Source organism: Aegilops tauschii, chromosome 7 (genome assembly GCF_002575655.3).
Source record: "Aegilops tauschii subsp. strangulata cultivar AL8/78 chromosome 7, Aet v6.0, whole genome shotgun sequence".
NCBI classification, from domain to species: domain Eukaryota; kingdom Viridiplantae; phylum Streptophyta; class Magnoliopsida; order Poales; family Poaceae; genus Aegilops; species Aegilops tauschii.
In genome coordinates, this window is record NC_053041.3 from 96,395,866 (window position 1) to 96,406,736 (window position 10,871).

The 10,871-nt window shown below is 43.9% G+C and overlaps 1 pseudogene; it reads right to left on the reverse strand.

Moving 5' to 3' along the window:
- Positions 1 to 3,902: 3,902 nt before the first annotated feature.
- LOC120969900 (putative F-box/kelch-repeat protein At3g17280) lies at positions 3,903 to 7,278 on the reverse strand (annotated as a pseudogene).
- Between the last annotated feature and the right edge of the window lie 3,593 nt (positions 7,279 to 10,871).

Sequence of the window (10,871 nt, forward strand, 5' to 3'; positions counted from 1 at the left end):
CGTACATAGACACATGTTCAACAATGACGTCGCGTTTCTGGACGCCTTTCGGCTGCACGCAACCTCGGCTGCTCTCGGGTGGTATCAGCGTCGAGACCTCACTCACCGCTGGGTCCGCCGCGCCATGGGTCTAGATGATGCAAGCCCTTGCCGGCTCAGAAGGCTGCATCTTTCCGGCCTGAATTTGAACCTGGAAGATATTGCGAGTCACGTCAGCTCTGGAGGTCTTGGAACTGGAAAACTGCAACTACTATATCACCTGCAATATTAAGATCGCCTCCTCGTCGCTGAAGAAATTGGTCGTCGATAGTGTCTCCTTTGGTCGTGATGATAATACTTTTGCGTTGGTTATAGACACTCCTGCTCTTGTTTCTCTCTGCTTGGACGGGGAGTTTGAGCACATTGTTGATTATAGAGAGCCGCATAGCATGCCGTCTCTTGTCGATGCATCAATTCATCTGCCCGTGATCGAGGACGTGAAGCCCTGGTACCAATTCGCTGAATTCCTCACCCCAACTATGCTCGAACTGAATATTATTAGTGCGCTGTCTAATGTGACAAGCTTGCAGTTGTCCCAGTTTGTGGTCATGGTATGTTGCTCTTGCTCTTCGCATCCCCTTTTTACGCAGTTTCCATCTCCTTTATCTATAGCCTTTTAAAGATAACAAAATGACTGTCTGGGCCGGTTACAGTTGCGTTTGTATCCGGATTGTGAGGATCTTCCTGTATACAACTTCAAGAACCTAAGAACCTTGTTCCTGGACGAGTGTCATATCAGCGATGACTTCCTCGGGCTGCAGCAATACCTTCGGAACTTGCATAACCTGCAGAAGCTCACTTTGTGCTGCTGCAAGGTGCTACTACTTCTTCTTTCATGAACTATTACCGTAACTCAATTTAATCCGTAATATTAATTCCTTCATGTTGCTCAACAGGTCTCGAATTTTGGACCTAGAGTGGAGTTGATCCAACGCTGCCACTCATATTTTGAGGACCTAGCGGATTTCAAGTGCGAGAACCTTAGGCTTAGTGAAATCATATACCAAGATGGTGAAGATGATGTCCACCTATTGGTCAAGTTTTTGGAGGGCATGAGGAAGAATCTGTCAAACAACAAGATAGAACTCACTAAAGTCGATTAGCAGAACCGTATGTCAATACACTATTTTTTTCTATCGTTGGCTAATCTCTACCCAAGTTGCATGTATACATAACATCAACTTTACCTTTGAGGCTTTGATTAGTAATTTAACATGTGCAAACATATTCTGCGCAAGCTATATATACACTATGTAAAAAAAACTATTGTTGAACATAGGATTAATTAACTCTGTTAAGTGAGGATTAACATGCAAAATTTATTCATGAGTAGCTGGGTTTGATGGTCATTTGCCTTTCACCAACTCATACCATTTAGACCATGCTTGGTTGGCTGCCAAAAATAGGTTAGCTAATATGTTGGCATGCCAGCATTTGACAGTTCCTAAACTTGCCAAAAAAAATGACAAGTTTTGAGAGGTGGGCATAGTGAGTATAGTCAATCAATTGTTAGACAACTTTTTGACCTGCCTAAATATTGGCAAGCCAATTTTTAGTGTCAAAACTAAACATACTATCATACTATACGAAAAATTGCTTCACAACAATTTCATAGGGTAGGAAAGTCATAGGAAACAGGATGACATGTATCTCAAATCCTATGAATAGGAATAGGAAAGGTGATGCTCTTTGGTTCACATCATAGGATTTTTTTTCACTAGGCTGATGTTCATTTTCCTATGAAATATGAAGGATAGGAAGAATTTCACCATAGAAATAGGACTCTATTCCTACAAACCAGAGGGCTCTAAAGAAAATTTTCCTGTAGAAATCCTATCCTCTGGAACCAAAGGAGACCCAGATTCTTGGGTGAAATGGAAGTATCTCTTGTATCACCTCAGTCTAGGTGATTTAAGGTTGTGCCCTATGACATATAGTATTGACGTTTAAGCTTTGTTCCGCAGAGATGTTCTTGCTTACAAATGGCGCAATTGCATGGCAGTGTCTCTAGAGCAATACTGAAGCACAAGGCAACTATCCCACAGTCATACGTGAAACTGAAACAATTGCGTGTGTAGGATTTTATAGATGATTGTTGCGTGTGTAAGTAGGCTCCATGAGGACGCCTCTGGAATGAAAAAAAAAAAACCGATTATACACAGGCGATTGTCGTCTTGAAGTTTTGGCATTCAGGTACACCATTCCCTTGCTCTCTGTATTAGATAGTGCTCTCATCTCCTCTGCATTTGTTTTCCTTACGCACACAGATGATCACATTAGTGGATTATTGCATTACTTAGGGGATTAGGCTCTGCAGTAAACGCACAAAGATTTCACTTGTAGTCAATGTCTTGATTTTTTTTAAAGCACACTACCCATAAATGTTTACTAGATCATGGGTGGTGAGCGTTGCCGCGTCCATCTATTTGGACAATAAGATAATAGGAACTTATGTAAATATATAGGAGCAAGAAAAATTAAAGTTAGATTTGGGTAAACTGGCATATATTTGCTAGCAAAGGAAGATGTTAAGTTTGACCTTTTTTCATATATATCAAATCACAAGAGGCTGGTGTACATGGTGATCTTAGAAATCATAGGGAAACTACTAATTACAGCTTATGGCTTGGTAATGTAAGAAATTCCGTAGCTTTAGTGTTGCTGGATCTCCATCGTGCTACAAGTGTCAATAGTATGCCTGGACAATGATGAACACAAGTTGTTGCTGATAGCTAGAAAGCAATATTTGGTAATCAAATTCAGTGTGTACCTAAAATTGGCAACAAGTAGGAAACTGTATCTTAACTCAAAAGCTGGTGCTTAGAAAATGATAAATGTGCCTACAGTTCCGAACACGTAAACACAACATTAAATAGTTGGGAAATTGTATATATTATTCACATAAATCCAGTATCCATTTGCCTATATTAATATTCACATAAAATCCAATAAAACTTCTACATGATATTGTTATATCATTGGCCGATTGACATTTCCCTTCCGTGTGACAAGTTGTTCCAATCTATATACTCGTAATATATATCGTACAATGAAAGAAAGAACACCGAATGGCATTGTATACAAAAGATGATTACTTTGTCGTAGTTTTTATATGGTATCTCCGGTACAGGAAGACACACTGGGACTGAAAGAAGATAAGAACATAAATCTGAAGCTTAAATCAGAATCTATCAAGATTCCAGAACTTCGCAGACGATGTAATAACAAAATATTTCCCATGATAATTGACACACCGTCAGCGCCCATTGACATGCAACAATCAAGTGACTGAGACAAATGCAATTACCAATAGCTTCATCACCCACAAGAAGATCAAAATAATAACGATACTAGCAAGATGCTCGTGCATTGCACGGAACATCAATATGCATTTTTTTTACAAAACACCTATTGTGATTGACTCATGCAGGACTAATCCCATGTGTAAAAACTAATGATATCTCGAGAATTTTATCGAAAAACTGGTATCTCGACAATATCATCGAAAAAAATGAAAGATGAGAGATAAGGTGAGGAGTAGTGGAGCGTGGTGGTGACTGGTGGTCGGACTGGGAGAAGGCATGGGGATGGACGGCGGCGGCAGGCGGCGGCGGCCACCATGCTAGATTGTTCCAGAGACTTCCTTTTTTAATTGCTCAACAATGAGGTTGTTGAAGATAAGGACGATGAAGGAGGCAAGGCCTTGTGTGTAAATGTGGAGAGAGGTGCAGGTATCTTTGTAAAATTGTCATAGTTTGCTTTCTATCCGTCAGATATAGATCGGACGGTCTATATTACAAGATGACAGGCACACCATCATCACCAACTCGTTTTTTTTATAAGAGTAGAGATGATGAATACAATGCTTCATCACCTACTTGTACTTAGTTGGCAATAAAGCTGTTCCTTACACCAAAGTTGAGAAACTAGCAAAATGGTACATCACCAACTAACCATCGCCAGATAAAAGTTTATAAACAACCAAGGCTCAGAAGAAGTAAGCACAGTTCATGAGGCAGTACTTAACTAACCCTACACACTTAGTACAAAGGCATGAGTCATCAGTCGATGACAAGTGGTTAACATTCACGCTTAACTACGGAAGTTCTTCCTTGGCATCCAGATTTATGCCACCTAGCTCGTCGCCTGTAGGAACAGACAATCAGGTGCCTAGCTGCTGTGTTAACTTCATGGCGCTGCGGAAGTGTGGGCAGTCTGCTTTGCTTTCTGGAACACTATTGCTGTGAAACCATTTCGCCCAAGCTTTGCTAAGTTTTGATCTTGTCTCCTTCTCTTTCTTGAATATCACGTCAATTCGAGTTTGTGTCAGTACTCGGCTTGGCACAAGACCAGTATCGATTCCTTGAACTCTGTTGTGTGTCTTGTCTAACGTATCTGTGGGCCGACAAGAATAAATGATTCAACCACATGTCACGGCTGCACATACAGGTTTTTGCAAACTTTCTACGAAATGAGTTATTAGCAAACGTGCAGGGCAGCAGGTGCAATCATTCTACATTAAGGATAATGCTAATGGAAACCCACAAATCTTCTATTAATTGATATACCCCAAGTTCCAAATGGCCAATGTCTAACTGGTCATAGACACATAAATCAAGATATAAGTATAATCTTACCTCCTCCTGCGACGGTTCCAAACGAGGCAGCTGCAACAGTGTCTCCTGCCGCTCCTACTCCCACTGAAGCAGGAAACATGATGCTGACATCTTTCGCCAGGGGTCTGGGGATGCCACCAACTCTTCTTTCACATACTGACAAGTCACTCACTAGCAGGGAAAACTGATGTCAGACTGAGAAAATGGAAAAAGAAGCGACGAAGGGAGACCAAGAAGATGCCAAGAGGATGAACTCAGACCTCAAAGTCTTGAGTCTGACTGTGAATAAGTGATGAGTTTTGTACATATATGATACAAAAACACTATCGGTATGTCATTGTAAGGCCATGAGTCATGGGATGTGATGTGAACCCATCTAATAGTAAATTTAATCAATGTTTGTGTGTTATGCATTATAACAAAAACTAGCTCAAAATAACACAAACACCAGATTAAAAAAAATGTTACCAACAGGTATGGCCGAGAACCAGTAGTAACCGGCTGGTTAGGAATGCTTTTTACTCACACACACTAAGTCAGTAGTCTATCAGAAGAATGAACATTCCAACACCACAAGATATGAAAGATGTGAAAATAACAGAAGGCGCACGAGATTGGACAACTGAGAAACAGAAAATGCCATTAAAAATACATGGCCTCTTTGGATAATGACAGGAAACAGACCAGATTGAACAATTGAAAAGGTCAACGTCAGAAAGAAGTATCTAAAATATGAACGCAGAAAGGATTACAGTTAGACTTGCAGCAGGTCTCTTCAACAGAAGATAAAGGAGAGCTAATTATTACATAAAAGTTTATTCGTATTACGGATGTATGATTAATAGCAAGATTTCTAGAGATTAGCACTATATCATAGAAACAAATTGAACGAACAATATTACCAGCTTTATGCTTCGAAATGGGCCAAACAGACCACTAAATTGCTTATTTGTAGTATCAGACCATCAGAGTTTAAACTTAATTTTAGGTTGTATATCTTGCAAATTTACATCTGTCATATGCAGCCCATCCTCAAAAGATATGTAATATTGCTACATAAGAGTGGACGCAACCACTGTATAATGTATGTATAGAAAGAAAGCAATAAGCTTTGTGTGTATTTTAACGATTTTGCCAGATTCTGTAATGGTTTTATGTACAAGGTCATAGAATAAATTACTTGAAACTGCTTTCTCTCTCCGTAGATGACAATATTTAAGTGCCACGATAAAGTAAAGTTAATCAGTTAACAAACACTTCTTTGCCAAAATAGAGGTATTCCAGCAACCAAGTGCAAACAATATTTGGTGATTTCCATGATAGTGTTTCCGGGAAATGTAGAATGAAACACCTGCAGTGTAGAAACTTCTGTAGGGATAATATTCGGTGGTCGTGAAATTATCTTTGCCAAGATTCCTGAACTGCATTGTCTCAAGTTGGATGATGCAGACACCAATATCTGTCCTTACATAATTTCATGATCATCTTCATCATACCCCAACATCAGATTATCCCCTCCTCCCATAGGCCCCAAACCAAGGATCGTGTTCATCTGAAAGGTCTTCTGCAGCATCCATCCGGCAACACCATCAGAACCAACCTTCCTCTCCCACATTTGGAATTTTTGGTACTCCAAGATTGCAAGGCCAACACTGCCATCATCTGCCCGCAAGATCTTGAAGCTGTTCGGGCGCCGATAATACCTCAAATCCGGCATCTCGATATTAAATAGACTATGCCTATCTAAATCAAATCTGAGTATGCCATCCTCATGGTCATCAAACACCCAATAAACAGAATCCCCAACGAGGGTACCAGGACGGTTCAGGTCATACATATTACGAATCGCTGCTGTTGAGATGAGCTCGCCCCATGTTCCGGCCTCCGATGAGTAGACCGAGGCAAACGCCCGATTATTGTCTCTGTGGATACCTATCAAAATCGGGCTCGAGTGGCAATCCCCATGGACGTGACCCTCGTCGCCGGCAGCGCAAAGCACGGCGCCATTCCAGACGACAATCTCCTTGTCGTCGAACATTGGTGGGACGGCCACAGAGCAGCGGCATCCGGTGGCGGGGTCCCACAGAGCAGCCCCCGGTCGAAGAAGAGGACGCGTCCATGGCGGCAGCCAATCAGCTCCATGTAGAGGTCGAGGATGTCTGGGGAAAAGAAACGCTCGTGCGGGATGAGATCTGGAGAGCTGAGGCTGGGCCTGAAGAACGGCTCCCCGTTGTATCCCATGACGAGGCCGAGGACCGGAGGTTTCTGGTGGTGGTCGCGGAAGCCGCGGAGGAATCGGGGGTCGGTGACGACGCCGCGCCATTGCTTGCAGACGGCGGAGACGCGGGGAAGGGAGGAGGGCTGAGGCGGGAGGAGGAGGAAAATCTTCCGTAGGAGGTCTTCGTCTTCCAGCGCCGCCGGTGGCGAGGCGGGGCGAGCGCGGCGGCGGCGGCGGCGGGCCATGTTGTCGTCGACTGGATGTGGTGCGGGGGTGTGGAGTAGAATTTTTTTTAGGAGAGACTGTGTAGACAGGTTTAATTTTTAGCCAAACCCGCAAAGCTTTTATTCACCCGTTACAAGGTTTACAGGGACGAAAACAAGATCTCCGGGCTGGCCTAACCAAGCATAGCGACCAGTACCCAGCGTTAAAGCATGCTTTGCAAGTTTGTGAGCCTCGACATTGGAGGTTCTAAACTCATGACTAATTAAACAGGAAGAAAAAAACCTAGCTCGGTCTCTTATTTCACACACTATTGCACCATAAGAAGCCGACGTGCCTGTCTTGATTGCCTCTACCACTTTCTTGCAATCGGAAGCCACCGAGATTTTCTGAATGTACAAGTCTTCTGAGAGAGCCAGAGCTTCACGTATAGCCAACGTCTCCAAAACCTCAGGGTCATCGATATTGTTGAATATGAGTGCGGCCCCAACCCTGCCTCCAGAATAGTGCAATTAGGGTGGTAAGCAGCCTTTAGGATTCGTGCGCTCAAAGAGTTAGGATTCTCTAGACACTTCCAAGCTTGTCTCGACAGAAGTGCCAAGTTAAAAATCTCAAGGTCCCGGAACCCTAGCCCTCCCAAATTCTTCGGCCTCGTCATAACATCCCACGACACCCAACATGGCTTTCTTTTTCCTTGCTTACTTCCCCACCAGAATTGCCTTATGGTTGATGTTATGCTCTCACAGAGCCCCCTCGGGAGTCTGAAACAAGACATGGAGAAAACTGGAATCGCTTGGGCCACAGATTTTATAAGAACCTCTTTACCTGCCGCTGACAAATTTCTACATCCATCCTCTTATCCTTTCCCAAACTCTATCCCAGAGATACTTGAACGTGCCATTTTTTGATTGTCCAACTTCTGTAGGCATCCCCAAGTATTTCTCGTTGAGTGACTCATTCTGCACAGCCAAAATATCTTTGATTCGCTGCCTGGTGCCTTGTGGGCACCCCTTGCTAAAGAATATCGAGGACTTGTCATTATTAATCCTCTGTCCCGACGCAGTACAGTATTGGTTCAACAGGTTTGACACCAAATTTGCACCCTCCTCGCTAGACTTAAAAAGCAACAGGCTGTCATATGTGAATAAAAGGTGGTTCACCTCAGGAGCTGTGGGAGCCACCTTGACACCACTTAGAGCTGATGACCGAGAACTGGAATTGAGTAGGCACAAAAGGCCCTCTGCTGCAAGTAAGAATAGGTAAGGGGAAATAGGATCTCCCTGTCGAATACCTCTTGTTGGTTTGAAACTCTCAAGCTTTTCTCCATTAAACAGAACTGAGAAAGAAACTGATCTAACCATGCCCATTACAATATCAATCCAGGCCGAAGAGAAACCCAGTTTGACCATAATTGCCTGTAGATAATCCCACTCTACACGGTCATAGGCCTTCATCATATCCAACTTCAGAGCACAAAAACTATTAGTTTTGGATCTGTTCCTCTTCATAAAATGCAAGCACTCATAAGCACATATTATATTATCTGTGATCATTCTACCAGGCACAAACGCTGATTGCTCCTCGGATATGATATCTGGAAGAATGACTTTTAATATATTGGCAACCACCTTTGAGGCTATTTTGTACAAGACATTGCAAAGACTGATCGGCTTGTACTGTGACAAATGATTAGGATTTGCTACCTTTGGTATAAGGACCAAGACCGTATCATTGATGCTCTCCGCGTTTTCCTCTCCTCTAATGATGCGCATGATTACTTCAGAGACCTCATCACCACAAATATCCCAGTGTCGCTGATAAAACTGTGCCGGAAAACCATCAGGACCTGGAGCTTTGGTTGGGAACATTTGAAACAAGGCATTTTTTATCTCAGCATTTGTCTATGGCGCACATAAAATCTCATTCATCTCAGGTGTAACTTTTCTCAGAACGTGCCTCAAGACCTCGTTCATCCCCTGCACCCCTTCTGAAGTATACACTACTAGGAAAATGCTTATAGGTTGACATTTAGCAGTAGCGTTGGTTAGAGACCCCTCGCTACTACTATTTAGCAGTAGCGCCGGCCAGCACCAGCGCTACAAGCGCACGTTAGCAGTAGTGCTGGATTTCACGGCCAGCGCTACTGCTAATGGGCCACGCTCTCGGCCCCCTGTTGCAGCTTTAGCTATAGCGCTGGGCCTCCTCCCCCGCGTTGCCGCTAAGCCCACCTCTGCTTCCTCCCATGCCGGCCCGCGCACCACCCCTCTCCCCTCACTCACACTCACACGCTCACACCAGATCGAATCCCTCAATCGTCCCCCGATCCGGCCGCCGCCCCCGCGTCCTACTCCGGCCGCCCTCCCCCGTGCGGGCCCCTCTTCCTCCGTCGGACGCCATTCCCCGCGCCGGCCCTCCTCCCCTGCGGCCGCCCCCCCCCCCCGCACCGGCCATCCTCCCCCGCCGGTCGCCACCCCCCCCCCCGCGCCGGCCCTCCTCCACCGAGAGGTACTCCTTCCTCCTCCTCCCTCCCTCCCTAGTTATAGTTATTAGAGAGTAGTTAATTATTTTGAATCCTAGTTGAAAAAATGTAGGTTCTTAGAATAATGTAGGTGTTTTAGTTGAATTTGTAGGTGTTTTAGTTAGCAATGTAGGTTCTTAGAATAATGTTGAATTTGTTTTAAGTGTGTTTAAAAGAGTTTTAGGTGTTTTAGTTGTTTTAGGTGTAGTTAACAGAATTTTAGGTGGTTTAGTTGTTTTAGGTGTAGTTAACAAAATTTTAGGTGTTTTAGTTGTTTTAGGTGTAGTTAACAGAATTCTAGGTATTTTTTTAGTTAAAGCAATTGTTGTTATTTTTTTAGTTAAAGCAATTTTTCCTGTTATATGCAAATTTGCAGTGGACATGTCATATTTTTCCGAGTGGCCTATGTTTTGCCAGAAATGTCGATTCATTTACGTTCTGGCAAATTTCGGGCGCTCGATATGTCCTGTTTTTAGCAAAGGTCATGCCAAATTTTGCTAAGTGTTTATTAATTTTGTTTTCATAATTAAGCATTTTGTTCTCGACGTCGACGATGCCTATCCCTCATCCTCGTCGTCGACTCGGCGGAGGACTCCTGGCTGAGCCGAGGGGCCATGTCCGGGACTGGGCTCCACCGGGTTGGTACTGGGTTGTGCTACCTTCTGGTGAGCGCAGCTTAGTGAGGAGCCAACCCGTCGTCGACCCGGAGCTTCTTTGGTGGCGGTCACGTGGGCATGGAAGGTGGTACAACACCGTGTCACGGAGGAGAATGCGCATGTCCAGCGCTACTTGGTTGCGTTGGCGAACGACCGGTTCTCCAATACCTGGCAGATTCTTTGGGGATCTCACCGGAGCTATGATCCGGTGATGGTTCCTTCTCTTTGGGTGTCCACCGCGGCCCACTGAACCTAGAGGAGCTATTATTCGAGATGTATTAGTGATATTATATGATGATCTTTGCTACAAACTACTATATATGTATTCGATGATGGATTATTAATTACCTATTAGGAAATGTCTGACGACGAAAGGGAATTCGCTATGTGCGAGTACTGCGAAGATGAGCGCGGTCTGTGCGACATGCCTCACCTGGTAGAAGGTCGGCACTTCAACATCAAGCTCCAAGAGACCTTCGATGTTGAAATGGTACGCGACGGCGACAAGTGCTTTTGTTATTTTTTGCACGACTTCTTTGCTTCTTCAACGTGTAATTTCCATCTTTTACAATTCGACTAGCTTATCCCATGCCAGGCAAGAC